General features: G+C 41.5%; 1 pseudogene; it reads left to right on the forward strand.

Annotated features, from left to right (window-relative positions):
* Positions 1-444: 444 nt before the first annotated feature.
* LOC136467136 (uncharacterized) lies at positions 445-6,485 on the forward strand (annotated as a pseudogene).
* The last annotated feature ends 10,725 nt before the right edge of the window (positions 6,486-17,210 follow it).

Here is a 17,210-nt window from a genome sequence, read left to right on the forward strand (position 1 = left end):
GGCTCTGACCGGAAGGGTTGGAGTCGAAACTTGGTGGTCCTGCGGTTATAAGGTGTTGATGTCGATCTAGTGAGTCTAAGCTTGAAGAAGTTGACTTGGGTTAACTACCTCTGTTTGGAGGGACCACATCCCCTTTTATAAAAGAAGGGGATGGCTTTACAAGTGAGAGGGAGAGAGAGTACGGACGTTTCTAAGCCTTGTTGCCCACGCCGACGGGGATGGGACAATGGTGGGCGCCCGCAATACTGTTGATGTCACTGCAGAATGTCAGGTACATGTGGGAGGTTTTGCTGCTTTCTTCAAGACTGGAGGACGTCGGTACCTGCAAAAATGTTGTCTCGCCGACTGGAACATGGCTTTACCATGTTCACTTGGTACGGTGAATTCCGGCGCCCACAATACTGTTGATGCCCAGAGGAACGTGGGGGGGGGGGGTCTTACCGTATGGGTGTTTTGACCGGCGCCTACAATACTATAGAGGTAAATGTTGGCACCTACAATACTGTTTGTGGCAGGGCGGTTGTAAAGCACTATTCTGTAGGGTATGGTCCCTGGTGCCGTGGTTTGACTTGCGAGCCCCGTCTTGCCTTCCTTAGTACGCCTTCTAGTTCTTTCCGAACGGGCGTCCCCGGTCGGATGGCCCCAGTTGGTACTGGCGCGCCAGTCGGAGAACAGTGATGGGCAGGGTTTTCTATGAACCCCGATCGGAGACATGGGGTCGGAGTCAGAGGCGGTCCTCGGGTCAAGCTTTCTGGGTGGAGGTTGTGCTAAGGCGGCCAGGGCCTGACGCTAGCGCTCCGATCGGAGAGGCCGTTCGGAGTTGGCCTGAGCCTGAGCTAGTGCTCCGGTCGGAAAGATGGGCTGAAGGCGACCAGGGCCTAAAACGAGTGCTCCGGTCTGTTGAATTTAGACTCTCAGGCCGGTCTAGAAGAAAAAAAAGGCCATCCTCCTAGGCCGAGCCCTGGCGTGGAAGCCGGTCCCCGAGGGACCCTGGGTTTATAAACCCAACATTTATGCTAATTTCGTCCCGGTTTGTAATTAAACAAAATTTATAAGAGATTAATCAATGAAACTTCTTAGATCACTAACTTGATGCCTTAGCACATTTTTTAGATAGATAAAAACAAGTTTGCGCTTGAGAATATAAAACCAATCTGTAAAACCAAAAGCTAGGCTTGCAAATCAAAGAACAAACAGAGAAAGCAAATGAACAAGATGACCAACCCCATCACAAAAAAACCATCAATTAGCAGATATCGATCTTTATATTGCATAGGTTTACAAAATTCATCTTACACATTAGCTTCTGACAAAAGCTCATAATCCCCAACACCCCCAGAATAATACAAAAGCTTCTGACAAATCTTCAGCACCTCCATAGAATTTGCCCCCTCAGAAGCAAGCTGCTTTGGTAGAAGAGGCCCTGGATCTAACATGCACGTAGCTCATTAATGAGATCAGTATCAGAGTCATGCTAGAGTCAGAAGACGGTGATATGAGGAAGACTTATTCTCCTCTGACAGCTGAAGAATTGGCTGATTATAATAAGCTTGTTGATTCACCTAACAAAATCAACCCTTCTTCTGTTTTTTTGTCATCGCCGACGACGTCGACTGATCATGCTGAGTTGGGGGGCTCTACATCGCCTACGGCCCCCCTTCTCGCGCTGGAGTGCGCTGTGGCCGCACCGACCTTGGGTACCTCACTGTCGGGCTATCCTAGCCCGACGGTGGATCCACTGGCCGCGGAGCTCTCTACCACTGCGACGGACAAGGCTGTTGGGGGGGGGGGGGTGGGAGTGGGGGGGTGCTTCATCAACCAAACCCATATGCTTCCTCCCCTACACTACCACACCACCTCCGGAGCTGCTAGTGGCCGCGCAGGGTGATGGCGAGGGCAGTGATGCCACCCTCAGCCACTCCCCCGCGCCGGCCATTGCTGAGGACCACGACGACATCATGGGTGGTGAGGCCCTGTGCCGCCCAGGTAGCCCACTCATGTCTCCCTTGCCTATAGTGGGAGACCTTGAGGTTGATGCAGTGGCACTACCTGGCTCAGGGGGTCCATCACTGGCACCTACCCCCCAAGCTGGCACAGATCTCCTCCCAGCGGGATCTGAGGACGCTGGATCCCTGCCACAGGCCACACTGGCCTCATCGACGCCCTTGGCCAGGGCAGTAGAGATGCATGCGGTTGGCAACCTCATCTCATCAACTGAAGAGCAACCCGCACCACCTGTGCCGCCGACTGCGACCTATACAGAGGAGGTGACCATATCCGTGGACACTACTACCCTGGCAGTGGGAGATATGGCACCTGTAGTTATGGCAGCGCCCATCAAAGCGCCGCGTCGAAGCTCCAGGAATGCGGCAACGGCGGACGTCCATACACTACACAAGGCTGAACGGCTGGCAGCTAAGAAGAACCTTGAATTCCTAGGTAACTCTTTCACTAGCTTTCCAGATTCCAAAGTCCTTTCAAACCTTGGTAGGGTAGGCATCAACCTAGGTACCTCAGATGTAGTTACAATCAAAAACTTAGAGGTAGACAGGTTAGTTTTATGTGCTAATACAAAGAAAGGTTCTGCTAAATCTAAACTCTCCAATCTTGAGAGTGATGATGAGCAGGATGACCAAATTGATGCAATTCTCAGCCACGCCTGTGGAAATCTAAATGAGAATTTGCTGGAGGAGGAGAATGATCAAATCTTAGATCTCTCTCCACTCTGACGGAAGAAAAAATATAATAATGCCAAGAATATAGTTAATGGCAAACTTCCCAAAAAGCCAAAGACCCCCTCAAAAATTATTATAAAATGAAGGGTGTTTTCTGGAATAGCAGAGGTCTTGGAGACTTGGCTAAGCAAAGGTTTTTGGCTGAATTAGTGAAGGAAGAGCAAATTAATTTTATTGCTCTATCCGAAACAGGACGGGACTCGTTCCCGGATCATGTTCTCAAAAATCTTTGTGGGGGACATGATTTTCTTTGGCACACCATGGCACCCCACGGTAGGTCTGGGGGCATCCTTCTAGGTGTGGACTTGAATGTTTTTGACATTGGAGCCATTGCTGAGGGAGATTTTTATGTAAAATTCACCCTAAGAGTCAAATCAAATGACTTCAAATTTGTGCTATATACGGTATATGGACCAGCACAACTATAGAATAAGAGTGCTTTCTTAGTAGAACTCGCCAACACGTGCTCCAAAGAAACCCTTCCATATATGTTAGGAGGAGATTTCAACATAATGAGAGGCCCAGAAGATAAAAGTACTGGGGACTTTGACCCTAAATGGCCAAATCTTTTTAATGCTATTATTGAATCTCTAGATCTTAAGGAGATTACAATGGCAGGCCGTCAATACACATGGGCGGGGCCAGGGGATAATCCAACCTTTGAGAAGTTAGATAGAGTTCTCGTTAGCACGGAATGGGAAATCATGTTCCCATTGACAACAGTAGAACCTAGGGATAGGAATATCTCTGACCATACTCCCCTAATTCTTAACACAAGTGCTTCAACCCACCAGACCCACAATCATCCTTTCAAATTTGAGAGGGGATGGTTGATACGAGATGGATTTTATGATATGGTTGCAAATATCTGGCAATCTCCATGCTCTGGGTCAACCCCCCTTGAACGTTGGCAGTTCAAGATCCGCAGACTCCGACAATATCTAAGGGGCTGGGCGAAACACACTGCAGGGTCATATCGAAAAGAAAAAAAAAGACTCTGCTAGCTCTTTTAGAGAATCTTGATAAGAAAGCTGAGATCTCTCCCTTATCTGATCAAGAGATTAATCTGAAGCATTATCTAAAAGAACGTTTAGTTAACCTTCTGAGAGAGGAGGAACTAAAATGGTATGAGAGAGCCAAAGTTAAAACCCTCTTGGAAGGGGATGCTAACACTTGGTTCTTTCATCTAGTTGCCAACGGGAAACATCGCAAGCAACATATCTATAAACTTGAAAATGATCAAGGTGTTGTGATCGGTGATGATCATCTCAAAAGTCATATTACGACTTATTATAAAGAACTCTTTGGCCAGCCGGAGAATTTCGATATCTCCCTTAGGGAAGACCAAAACCTGGATATTCCATAGGTATCACCGGAGGAAAACGACATCCTCATCAGCCCGTTCACTAAATCTGAAGTGAGGGAGGCGGTCTTCCAGATGGAGCGTAATAAAGCTCCAGGGCCGGATGGTTTTCCTGCGGAATTCTATCAGGTGTTTTGGGGAGTGATCAAGGATGATCTTCTACCCTTATTTGCTGAGTTGCATAGGGAGGCTCTTGATCTCTACAGTCTTAATTTTGGTATTATTACCTTAATCCCAAAAGTGAATAATGCCATAAAAATTCAGCAATACAGGCCAATTTGTGTTCTTAACGTGAGTTTTAAAATATTCACTAAAGTGGGCACAAATAGGCTTAATATGGTAGCTAAAACTGTGGTGAGACCAACGCAAACTGCCTTTATGACAGGTAGGAACATAATGGAAGGGGTCGTTATCTTACACGAAACCATCCATGAACTTCACACCAAAAAGAGAGACGGTGTCATTTTCAAGATTGACTTTGAAAAGGCATACGACAAAGTGAAGTGGCCTTTCCTACAACAAACGCTACGAATGAAAGGTTTCTCCCCCAAATGGTGTCGATGGGTTGAAACTATGGTCACCGGAGGAAGTGTGGGAATCAAGGTCAATGATGATGTAGGACCCTATTTCTAGACCAAACGTGGACTCAGACAGGGAGATCCAATGTCACCAATCTTATTCAACATCGTTGCAGATATGCTAGCTCTACTTATTAACAGAGCAAAAGTCGATGGTCAGATAAGAGGTGTCGTCCCCCACCTTATAGATGATGGTCTGTCCATATTACAATATGCAGATGACACCATTATCTTTATTGATCACGACCCAGAACAAGCACAGAATCTAAAACTGTTGCTTTGCGCTTTTGAACAGCTATCTGGGCTGAAGATCAACTTCCACAAGAGCAAAGTCTTCTGCTATGGTGCAGCTAAAGAGATGGAATCCTTTTATACTAGTCTCTTTGGATGCAATGCAGGGGAATATCCCTTCAGATATCTAGGGGTCCCAATGCACCATAGACAACTCCTGAATTCTGAATGGAGAAAGGTGGAAGATCGTTTCGAACAGAAACTCTCTTGTTGGAAAGCGAAATACCTATCATATGGGGGTAGACTAGTTCTGCTTAATTCAGTCTTAAGCAGCCTACCTATGTTTATGATGTTCTTCTTTGAGATCCCTAAGGGGGTCATTAAAAACCTAGATCATTATAGATCAAGGTTCTTTTGGCAAGGCTACTCAGATAAACATAGATATCGTCTTTCCAGATGGGACATCCTTTGCCGTCCTAAGGACCAAGGAGGATTAGGTATCCTAAATTTACAATTACAAAATAAATGCCTTCTAGCCAATGGCTAGTTAATCTGCTAAACTCAGAAGACATATGGCAATCTCTTTTACGGAATAAATACTTAAGCTCCAAGAGCCTAACTCAGGTGACAGCCAAACCCAATGACTCTCATTTCTGGAGAGGACTCATGCATATCAAAGATGAGGTGCTGGCTAATGGTTCATTCGATATTAAAGATGGAACCAATACTAGGTTTTGGGACGACACATGGGTAGGAGATAAGCCTCTGAAATTTAAATATCCATCCTTATATAATATAGTGCGGGATCCTCACGCAACAGTCTCAAAAGTGATGACTACTAGCCCACTAAACATCTCTTTTAGAAGGACTCTGGTGGATAATAAACTTATAGAATGGCTTAGTTTAGTAGCACGGATCTCAAATGTCGAATTGGTGGAAGGTTCAGATTACTTCAGATGGAGTTTAACCAAATCTGGGTTATTCTCTGTCCGCTCTATGTATCTCTATCTTATAGATACACAAACACCTTTTCGTCATAGGAAGATCTGGAAGATAAAAATTTCTCTAAAAATTAAAATCTTTCTTTGGTTCTTGCAAAGGGGTGTCGTCTTAACCAAAGACAACCTCGCTAGGAAAAATTGGAAGGGGAGTCAGAAGTGCATCTGCTGTAATGGGAATAAAACTATTCAACACTTGTTCCTAGACTGTCCCCTTACCAAAATGATATGGAGGATTATATTTTTTGCTACTAGTCTGACCCAACCAAGATCAATCAGCCACATGTTTGGTAATTGGCTAACTAATCAAAATAAAAGGATTAGAAATTTGATTTGGGTGGGGGTGGCTGCCATGTTTTGGGCTATTTGGAGATGCCGTAATGATGTTGTTTTTAATCAAATGAGATCTAACTCTATGATGCAGGTAATTTTCAGATGAACGTACTGGTTACGCTCTTGGGCCCAGCTGCAGCGTGATGAGATAGCCAAGGACGCGCTCTCTACGATGAGCAAGAAATTGGAAATAATTGCTTTAGAGATATCCAATAAAGGATGGAAACATTTATACTATTTGAATTAGCGTCCGGGTCGATCTATAAGACTGGCTCTCTCTTTTTCCTCCAAAACTTTGTAATAATGGGCTGTGTACATCTATGGATGTAGAGGCCGGATATTGTTTTATCCATTATCTAAAAAAAATCTCTTATGTCTATATGTTATACTTTCATTTACTATGTTGGTCATGAGAGATGGAGAGGAAAGGTCCTAACCGCTGGCAACATGTTTTATAACATGTTATCAGCACGACAAGCTCTACGTCGACATCACCGTTGAAGCTGTCGTCGACCTCGACACGGATGCTCGTGTCAACGTCTACACCGCGACTTCTTCGACGACGTCGACATCCTCGACGTTGTTAGCGGAACGGATCTACTACCTCTACTTGCAACTAATATGCACTGTGTCGACATGTACTGTCACCGTCAAGTGGGTAGATCTACGACAATACCAAAACGCCCTATGTTGTATGTATCTGCCCTACGCGGCAAGTGGAGTAGATCAATTCGGTATCCTCTATGAGGTATGAAACACATCTCGTACATTGTTTTGTGCCGGCCATCAAGCTGGATTAATCTACTCGATGTTTGCACGGGTAGCTAGAAACCCTGTTTTCCCAATCGAGCTAGAGTACATGAATTGGATGGGAGATCACGACATCACCGTGAAACTGCATGTACGAGTGGTATTACATGGACATGCAAGTAGCACTTGAACTACAGACTAGAAGTCAATTATTCGTTGCATTAATTAGCAAGTAAAGAAAGCTAAATGGCATGCATCATTGATCACCTGTACAATTACATCGGACCGGTCATGTGTTTGACATGCAGTCAATACCGTCCGGATTCGGTGACCTTGCATTGGCGCCGGCTCGCCTTTCAGGTTTTAGCTACGTATATGAACACATAAGGCAAGATTTTTGCATAGAATCCGAGTCGCACTCGCATGTGCCATATCTGGAGTTCTGGACACCTTTGCTTGCTGGTACATGACATGTAGTCATCGAGGCGAGTACAGAAGATTGTATTCTCGCCGGCCTGAAGTCAGGGCGCCGCCGAGGTTTGCATGCGTACTAGGACTCGTACACCTTATTTCCATTACCAAATTGGTCGTCGCTGGCACGAAAGCTAACGACAGTGCGATCACACGACATGAACGTCGTCGACGCTGTCATCCACGATTTATTTGGTGTGTGAAGTTGTCGGGGCCAAGACCAGTAGTTCTTGTCTAATTCCGACCTCTACACAGGCTCTTTAGAACGGCCGATGGCTTATTCGCATGCTTGCTATGCCTCGCCAGCAGACGAGCATTGAATCTAGAACAGACATCAGATTGAATCTGTGTTGCATCAGCTTGAAGTTGATGGGGATCCAACGAGATCTGTAATTCCATTTATAAACTCGAACTCCTTACGAGCTCCACTATTTTTCGAATTGTTGCATCTTTTGGACATACCTGTAGCTCCCTGCAACCTCCAACCACTATATGCTAGAAGCACCGGGACAGACTAAAAAATTTAAGAATTTCAGAAAGATAGGGCCCGTAGTCCCTCTCATCTTAAAAAGGTGCATCGGTCTTGGAATTTCTAGAAGAAAAATATGTTTATGTCTTACAGTAAATTATATACGTTTACAATATTTGTCTTCTGTTTATGTATAACGTATGTGTGCTGATATTTTTATGCTATCTTGAATGCATTTATTTATCACACATTATGAATTATATACCATGCAGTTGTAAGAATAAAATCTTGAATTATTACACTAGAAATATGGGATAATGTATATGTGCTCTCTAAATCTTGCGGACCTTAGACTTATCATCTTTGAGAGGCTCATATTTATTTTTCCTAGCATAATGAATTTATGGGATGAACGAATACTTGGTATTAATTCTGAAAATTTACATATACCATAATCCTAAAAAAATGCTAGGATGCTTCTAAGAATATTTTGAATAATCATCCACTACTTTTTTTGCACCTTGCTACTTGTTTACATGTAGTAAACATATATGCACATGGTCCAATTTATGTTGATATGCATGCCTTAAAAAAGAAAGAAATATCCTAGAATTATTTTGAACAATAGAATCATTTGTTATGGTTATTACTAAATCCATGTAGGATATTTTGCTACCATTGAAGTGTAGTGAACTCAGGATTTTCTGATTACTCTCTAAAATGAGTATATGGCCGAGATAAATAACAAATGCATTGTGGGACTCACTGCATGAGAAAAATCCAAACTTATGATTATTACAGAATATAATATTGCATTGAAAGTTGAATTTTCAAGCTTGTATGCCTATGGATTGAGGTATAGTGCTGCACTTTAAACAATAGCTTGAAGCTTTATATTAAATGTCTAGAATACAAGATGGTAAATAAGATTTTATCAATGAATGTTCTCGAAGAAATATCTCTTGTGTATAGAATATCAAAGAGCAATGCAATACATGAAGTATTTGAATTTATCATCAGAAATTACTCAAATAAAAATTTGAGTTGGAATTTTTAGACAGCTTTATAAACCAGGATATTGTTAGCTTGCATATATTACACCCCTTGAAGGCTTGTGACCGTATATCATAACTATTGAATAAAGCATGAAGCTACCGCCTCTCATGTATAGAAGTAAAGACATGAGAGAATGGATATTATTTAGAATATTTAAGGGTTTTTCTTGACAAAGAACTTGAATCACGTGCTTACATATTTGTTTTGTCTTTGAAATTACTATCATGAAGTATTAGTAGTAGTGGTGGTGCATTAAGTTTTAATTCCCGTTGAATTAAGTGGTTCTCATATACTCATAGAAGAGTTAATGGTTAATCTATTGTCTTGGAGACTAATGTGAAGCATTTAATATTCTTAGTTATAATTTTTTACTTGCAGTAATATATGTTAATCTTGCATGGAATGAATTATAGAGTTATATGTTTTGCATATAAACAATTGCCTAGTTTGCCTAAACAATTGGAGTATACTATCATATTAACTGATCTTAGAAGGATCAATTTAGCCAAGAAATTGTATAATCCTAAAACTAAGTATTTAATACTTTAGCCCAAGAACTAGAAGTTTATGTCCTATCTTGAATGTGTTGTTGTACACTGAATAGTACCTGGATATGTGAATTTCATGCCAATACCAATGAATAATAGAAGTATGATTGAATTCTATGGAACATTAGAAATGATTATTCATAGATGATGCATGTAGCATATTATTACTTGAAGTAATTATGGCATGAAAAATGGGAGGAATTTTGGGTGAAGGCATGAGAAAATTTGGATAATATATATTTAATAGGCACAACCTTCCTAAATCTATCTTAAGTGCATGTATCAGGACTTGAAGTCCTAGCCACATCTCTTCTGGCCAAGTTAACTTTCACTACATTGTACTAATTGTAAGTAAGCTTGTAGCTTTGCATTTTGTTGTTATCTATTACGTTGTATTGAATATCAACATTCCACATTACACTCGAATGTGTATCACTATATTGTGCTCTCGTCGAGCTGCAACTATCTCCACTTCGGAATGTATATTAGCATAGCAGCTATGTTTATAGCTAGTAGCTATCTTGCACTTCCCTCGGAATTAGATTGGCTAGCTAGTACACTATGTCTATAGTTCCCATTGAACTAAGAAATATCTTGCTTTCAATAGATCGCATGTATAAGCAATGAATTGGTCTAGGGCCAAGTAGCCTAAGATCAGGGAAAGTTGGTTAATCTGAAATTAGCTAAATAGAGAAGTAATCCAATTGATGGGGTGAATAATTATGGAATTAAGATGGTAGATAACACACTTAGATGATTTGGGATTTTTGAAGAAAAGGCATTTGGAGAATTATGTATTAATGGCAATTAGAAATTTCTAGAAGAAATTCCATGTGAATTTGAATGTTGTGTATTTTATACATTTAAAGTGTATGATCTATTTTTTTAAAGTATGAGTACTTGGATGAATTTTTTAGGCTAAAGAATAAAGAAGCTAGATAATAAAATAGTTTTATAAACTATGATATGTGCAAATTAGGGGAGAACATCCCTAAGTTTGTAGGAATGCTAAACATTATTAAGTGCACTTTATGTATTCTAGCTCAGTGCATATAATGTATAATAACCTCCGTATTTAAATATGTACGTGAAGATTTCCCATAAAATTTTATCATAGCATACATGAATGGGCCTCCGCTCGTAGTCGGAGATACATAAATTTGAATTATTTTAAGCTCATGATAGGAGATATCTTTTGAAGTATGCTATTAAAGATTTAATGTTGGCATTAGGGGGAGAGAAAGCCTATTTTGAGTGCCAAATATTATTTCCATAGAAGGAAAATGATCTTAAGAGAAAAATATTCCTTAAAGCTTAAAGCAGAAATAGTATCACACACTAAATCAAACAATAGTTTGACAAATGCTCTTGTGAAGCATGAAGCGGAGCATATGCTAGATATTTTTGAAAATGAGAGGAGTAACTTGAAGTTATAAAAAATTAGAAGTTGTGTTTACTAGTAGTAACTAAATGTTATATACTATCAAGCTAAAATCTACGGGATGTCTATGGGTTCTAGTTTAGTGTATACTTGTTAAATAACATAAGAACAAACTCCATTCTCATGAAAAGAACACCTCATGAAGAAGGTTAAGCACCTCATAGAAGAGGATCATCATGAAGATAAAATCCAACACACTAAGCGCGCGCATCATAGTGTTGGGTACGCAGAATAATAAATTATCTCTTATTTGGAAAATAATAAAGAGATAGAATGATCTCATATTGTGAGAATATTAGGAGAAAATAATAATTGTCGACAACGCTACCTCTATAATTGCAAATGTTTCTCTTATGAGAACCTGGATCCAAAAAACAAAGTCCATAGCAAAGTCACTTGTAGCGATTATATCGGGTCAATGAATAAAGCAATTGAGGTTGAATCTCCTACTAAAAAGAAATAAATGTTATGCTATATATCTGGCAAATAAAATGATTAAATTTAAAATATGTAGTTAATAAGTGGATTCTAAAAATCATAATTCTTGAAGAATAGAAATCGTAGCATATAGAAATTAAATATCATACTAAGTATTAAGAAATCTAAGGTAGAATATATTTCTGTATGAATATTTAAGTCTCAAGAAGAGCATGTTCTAGAAGGAAGAGTCATCAAATGACTTTATAGTGAATAATACTATCTTATTGTGCATATCACATAACAATCTCTCATGAAGTAGAGAATATATCTCATAGATGAGAAATGTTATTCACCGAAAATGAGAACATCATTGAAGAAGTTAATCCATGAAGGATTTATCAGTCGATTTTAGAATAAACACTATTAATTTCTGAAGTGAATATAGATCCGAGAGAAAAAAAATGAGGAATCATAAATACCATGAAGGTGTCATACAAACACTCAGAAAGTGTATATTGGAAGCTAGCAACGAAGTGTTGATATCCTCTAAATACCATAGAAGGTACAAGAATAATGGTGACTTTGGCAATTGAATTATCTCCTAAATGCCAAATGCAAGATTGGATTTATTATTTAGTGGTACAATTAAAATCCCGAAGATTTTTAGAACACATATTTTGAAAATCCACTAAGGAAGAATTATAAGTATTCGAACTCTATTATAAGTTTGATACACTATCTAGAAGATATTGAATATTACTTATTTACCCCCATAATCCTCAGAAAGGATTTATTATCCAGAATGATAAATTTTATTTGTTTTGCACAACTAATAAGTGATCATTATACATGAAGTATATTGCTCTTGTTTATACTCATATAATTCATAGAAGAATATGAGCAAACTTTTAAAACATATAGTATTGTGGTACTGCATACCATTAATTAAGCACAAGTTTATGAAAAGTGTGGTTTGAACAATAAAGTTCAAAATTTAGCTTTACGAGGGGGAGCATATTTTATTGAATCTACCTTGAAGGTTAACCAATAGAATTACAAAGACCAAGTATATTATATTTGCTAAAACACTGGAGTTTATGCCTGGATCATGAGGATCAATATCTATTTATGAAGAATACATGACAAAAAGGTTAAATGTTGTACTCTTTTTTCCTATGTGAGTTTTTACTTGAAAGTTTCTCACACAAGATTTTTAATGAGACACATGTGCAATGCAATTAACGAATGTGATGTATTCTTTTCTCTGAGAACCGTTTTTTCGCTGGGTTTTCGGATGGAGTTTTTAACGAGGCATGTGTATATCATGGTAATCGTCCAAAGGGGAGTATTGTAAAACATACAGACTCTCTCCTAGAAGGAAAGGAGAGGGAGAAATCCTAATCCTAGTCTGTTTGTATGTTGGCTCTTACTAAACTCTTAGATCTTTTTTCTCGAACGTGCACTGCTAAACTCTTAGATCTTGGTAGGACTATATATACGTGGAAGCTATATGTTGTAATTATCAATATTCAGATAAGTAAAGAATAGTCTCCCTATCTTTTATGTCTATGTGTTATATTTTTATCTACTATATTGGTCATGAGAGACGGAGAGAAAAGACCCTAACCGTTGCCAACATATTTTATAACCCAAACAAGCCACGCTCACACATGCATAGCACAATACCGTTCTAGCTGCATGAAAGTCCTAGAAGCTTTATGACATGGCATGCAAGTGCGTAGTGATTGGGTTAGCAAAAACGCTCACGTCATTGGCATAAAGGGAGCAACACAAATGGGCCGCTTTGGCAGTACAGCTCAAGAATGTTGAATTGCGCCGTCATCTCAAAAAATAAAACGAACGTGTCCTTATGATACGTGTTTCATTAGGCACAAGTAGAGTCACAGTTGGCTACAACAATCCAAAGTAAATTACCACGGAATGGAGCAGCTAACAAACACACAAACACAGATAAAAGCTCATCCCTGGCCAATTTACAAGAACGATTTGTGACGAGTTTGCTAGAACTAGCGGCTGCAAGGTTTGCAGGTGACGGAATCCTGCCGAAATTAGCCAGGTGACGGCTGCCGAAATTACAAGAGGCACAATGCGAGGTCTGCAATGAGGCCGATGAAACTGCGGACCACATCTTCTCAGGCTGCTCGTTTGTCAAAAGCTTCTGGGAGAGGATCGGCTGGCAACTGGAAGGGATCGCCAAAGTCACCGAGCTCTGGAAGACACAAGTGCCGCAGCGGGTGCACAAGAAGGTAGCTCACCCCCTAATCCTACTCTGTTGCTGGGAGATATGGCAGCAAAGGAACGATGTCGTGTTCAGAGGGCTAGAGCCAAGTGTTGATCGCCTGGTCGCCACTTGCAAGGAAGCCGACTTGGAGCTGTCAGATCCCGCGGAAGGAGCTCGCAATTGCGAACAATTGGAGAAATCCGCTCAGTATGTAATATTTCCCCTTGTAAATTACTGATCTTGTTGTAAACTTGACGGGCTATGCCCCTCCACCCCCCGGATTACCGGCATCAGTGGAAATTAAATCACGTGGGGATTACTCTTGATCCCCCGAGAAGTTGACCTCAAAAAGGAATCCTGCCGAAATCCAAAGGCTGGCCTCTTCAACTACTGGTCGTAGTAATTCCGGTGGCGTTTTCGCAACAAGATACAACTTCAATTATTTTTCACATAGGGTCTATTTGCTGAGATGAATAACATTGGTGACTATGGGTCTCCTTGTCTTAGACCACCAACACGTTTAATGGTTCTACAGATATTTCCATTTACACAATCACATTGGAAGATGAGGTCTGTCAGGATTGCAGTCATCCAGTTTCTCCATTTTTGCCAAAATCCAAAAGCTTCTAGGACTTCTAGTAGATAGGACCAATTTATGGAGTCAAAGGCCTTAGAATGTCTAGTTTTATGAATAGGGTTGATCGTTTTTTTGTTGTGTAGGCTTCGAATCATGTTCACATAAAGAAAATTATGGTGTATAAATCTTCCTTTTATGAATGCATTTTGTGAACATGAGACTAGCTCGTTAAACCTAAACGACAATCTTTTGGCAAGAACCTTCATAATCATTTTCATGAAGCTGTTCATTAGGTTGATTAGCCCATAATCGCCCAGTGTCATTGCATTCACCTTCTTCAGTAGCATAACAATGTTAGCCTCATTAACCAGGTGCAACCTTGCAGTTCTAGATTGAAGAAGGCAAAAAGGGCATGCACTAAATCCTTTTCTATTATGTTCCAACATTCCTCTAAAAAAACAGATGAAACCATCCGGTTAACTGAAGGAGATCTCAAGGTCACGAAGATCTCTTCGATGATCAATCGAGTATGTACATCCCGTCCATTGTTGCCTCGTTCAACAATCTTGTTAATGTTTTGCCAAAAGATGAACGAGAACGATGAAACCATCCAGCTAAGTGAAGCATAGCTTACGTCCCATCCCGCCCGATGCATCGTGGCCGCGCCCATCCCGCTCCACATCCCGGCCGACACGGCATCCTGTCCCCGCCGCTCTCTTGTCCGCGGCATCCATCTTCACCACATCAAGGAGCCATAACAGGTGGACCACCGAGGGCTTAGACTTCCTCCACACCTACATCCAGATCTATTTTTGCAACACTCGGAATAGATGAAATATTCGGAACATACACTTGCAACATATGCAACATCCAGATAAAACACTTGCAACATATGTCTGAAAACAGATGAAACACTTGAAATATGCTCTTGAAACATGCGTGTATAGCCATAGCAACACATACAACATCTAGATGAAACACTTGCAACATAAGTCTGAAAACATCTGAAACATTTGAAATATACGCTTAAAACTACGTGTATAGTCATAGCAACATATGCAACATCTAGATGAAACACTTGAAACATACGTCTGAAACAACTGAAACATTTAAAACATAGGCTTGCAACATGTCCGAAAACGCCTGAAACGCTTGAAACACAGCGTCGTCGTCAGTCACGGCCTACCTGGTGGGGAACTGCGGTGGCGCAGGCCTCCCCTTCCTACGGAAGGCGTGAGTTGTGGTTGGGAACGCAGGCGCAGGTGCAGGCGCAGGCCTAGGCGTAGGCGCGGACCTCCCCTGCCTCCCCTTCCGCGACGAGCGAGGTGGACGAGGGCACGGGCGGGAGTGAGCAACGGCATGCACACGGGTGGGCGAGACGCACGGAGCGGTCCGTCCAGATGGGACGGACGCCGTGGCATATCATTAGTGTTAGTTTTTCAACCTGTGTGCTTCAAACCGATGAAGTTTTTCTTTTGACGGACGTCTGCATGTAATTGGAAGAAGCGAGAGTTCGTGTCCCCTTCCGGATCCAAGTTAATCTCTAGCATTGACGAGCACATGCCCTCTGGATGGAGGCAAGATCTAGGGCTCTTGACTAGAGATATCTTTGGAATTGCAATTCTTCCTCTTCCGTCGTCAAAATCCGTGTTCCTTGTGTTCTTGGTAGCAGCAAAAAACAGGACTTGCACTAAGGCCAACTGTAAAGCAATATTCCCAATGTTTTGCCTTCTCCATATATTGATTGCCTTAGCCGTACAATGCATTTTGACGTGCATGCACAGAATTGCGTCTATGTTAACTGGTTGTTGCCAGGTGTCTTGTACAGTGTCCATGGAGCAAGACATGGCGGTCCAGAAGGCTTCAAAACGAAATTGATGATAGAAGTCATGCATATTCGGTTTTGCCTTGCATAAATAAGCTAGGGGGCGTTATCCGAGCTAGAGATGCAAGCTCGTAAGCCATTGTTGGGGAAAAGCTTGTGCCACTCTGACTCTAGTGAACACCGGTTGGTACATCTACTCCTGCAAACACACACAAAGAACACTAGCGCATACAGTTAGCTGCAAAGAAGCGTAGAATGGTAAGTAGCTCGACTAGGACGTCCACTCCGCCAGGCGGCAGAGAGCACTAAACAATCACAGAAAGCATGTGCAAGCAAAAACAACGAACTGTATGAAATTAGCAACTGAATGATCATGCACGGGAAGTGTTTTCTGCCAAGTGCCAACGATCAGAATGGCCGTTTTAAATGTTTTGTACTTGACATTTGGACTTGGGCCGCCAGTTTTTTTTTTTTTTTTTTTTTTTTTGTGTGTGTGTGTATATATCGATCGATAGTTGAGAAAACAGCCGGTGGCGCAAATTAGTGTTCTGCAGTTAAACTCTCATTGTGCCGGATTCTTTAAAATCCAAATGGGAAAGATCTTCAAATAGATCGACATGCATGGGAAAAAAAACGACAGTCTGGTGGAGAGAAAGGGATCGAGTTGGCTTGATTTTCGTTGGAATGTAATAACCGCGTGAGAAAATCAGAAAATGAGTTGGCTTATTTTCGTTGGAATGAAACCACGTGAGAAAAACAGAAAATGATCGAGCTTCTGATATCTTGTTGGGTAGGTGCGGGCCGTGCGTACCTTGCTTCTGGTGCTGTCCAACTGAATCCGCAACCCAGCCCAGAGACCCATATCCGCCACAGCCATCCTCCGTGACGACCACCGTCCTCCCAAAGTCCCACGTCTCGTCAGCCGCGAGCACACGAGTTGCGCCCGCGCCCACCGGCTGGCCAGCGCAGCGCTCACACGAACGGCGCACGTACTCGGTTCAGAATTCGGAATGAATGCTTGCAACCGAACGCATCGCCTGCACGCGTAGCCTATGTACGCTATCTCTTTCTCCGTGGCTAATTAGCCAGATGCAGTCATGAATCAACACAGCACAGTCGCTGATTTGGTTGCCCAGACTCCGTTCGCTGGGGATGTGTCTCCGTCGCACGCTG

Source organism: Miscanthus floridulus, chromosome 1 (assembly GCF_019320115.1).
Source record: "Miscanthus floridulus cultivar M001 chromosome 1, ASM1932011v1, whole genome shotgun sequence".
Classification (NCBI taxonomy): Eukaryota; Viridiplantae; Streptophyta; class Magnoliopsida; order Poales; family Poaceae; genus Miscanthus; species Miscanthus floridulus.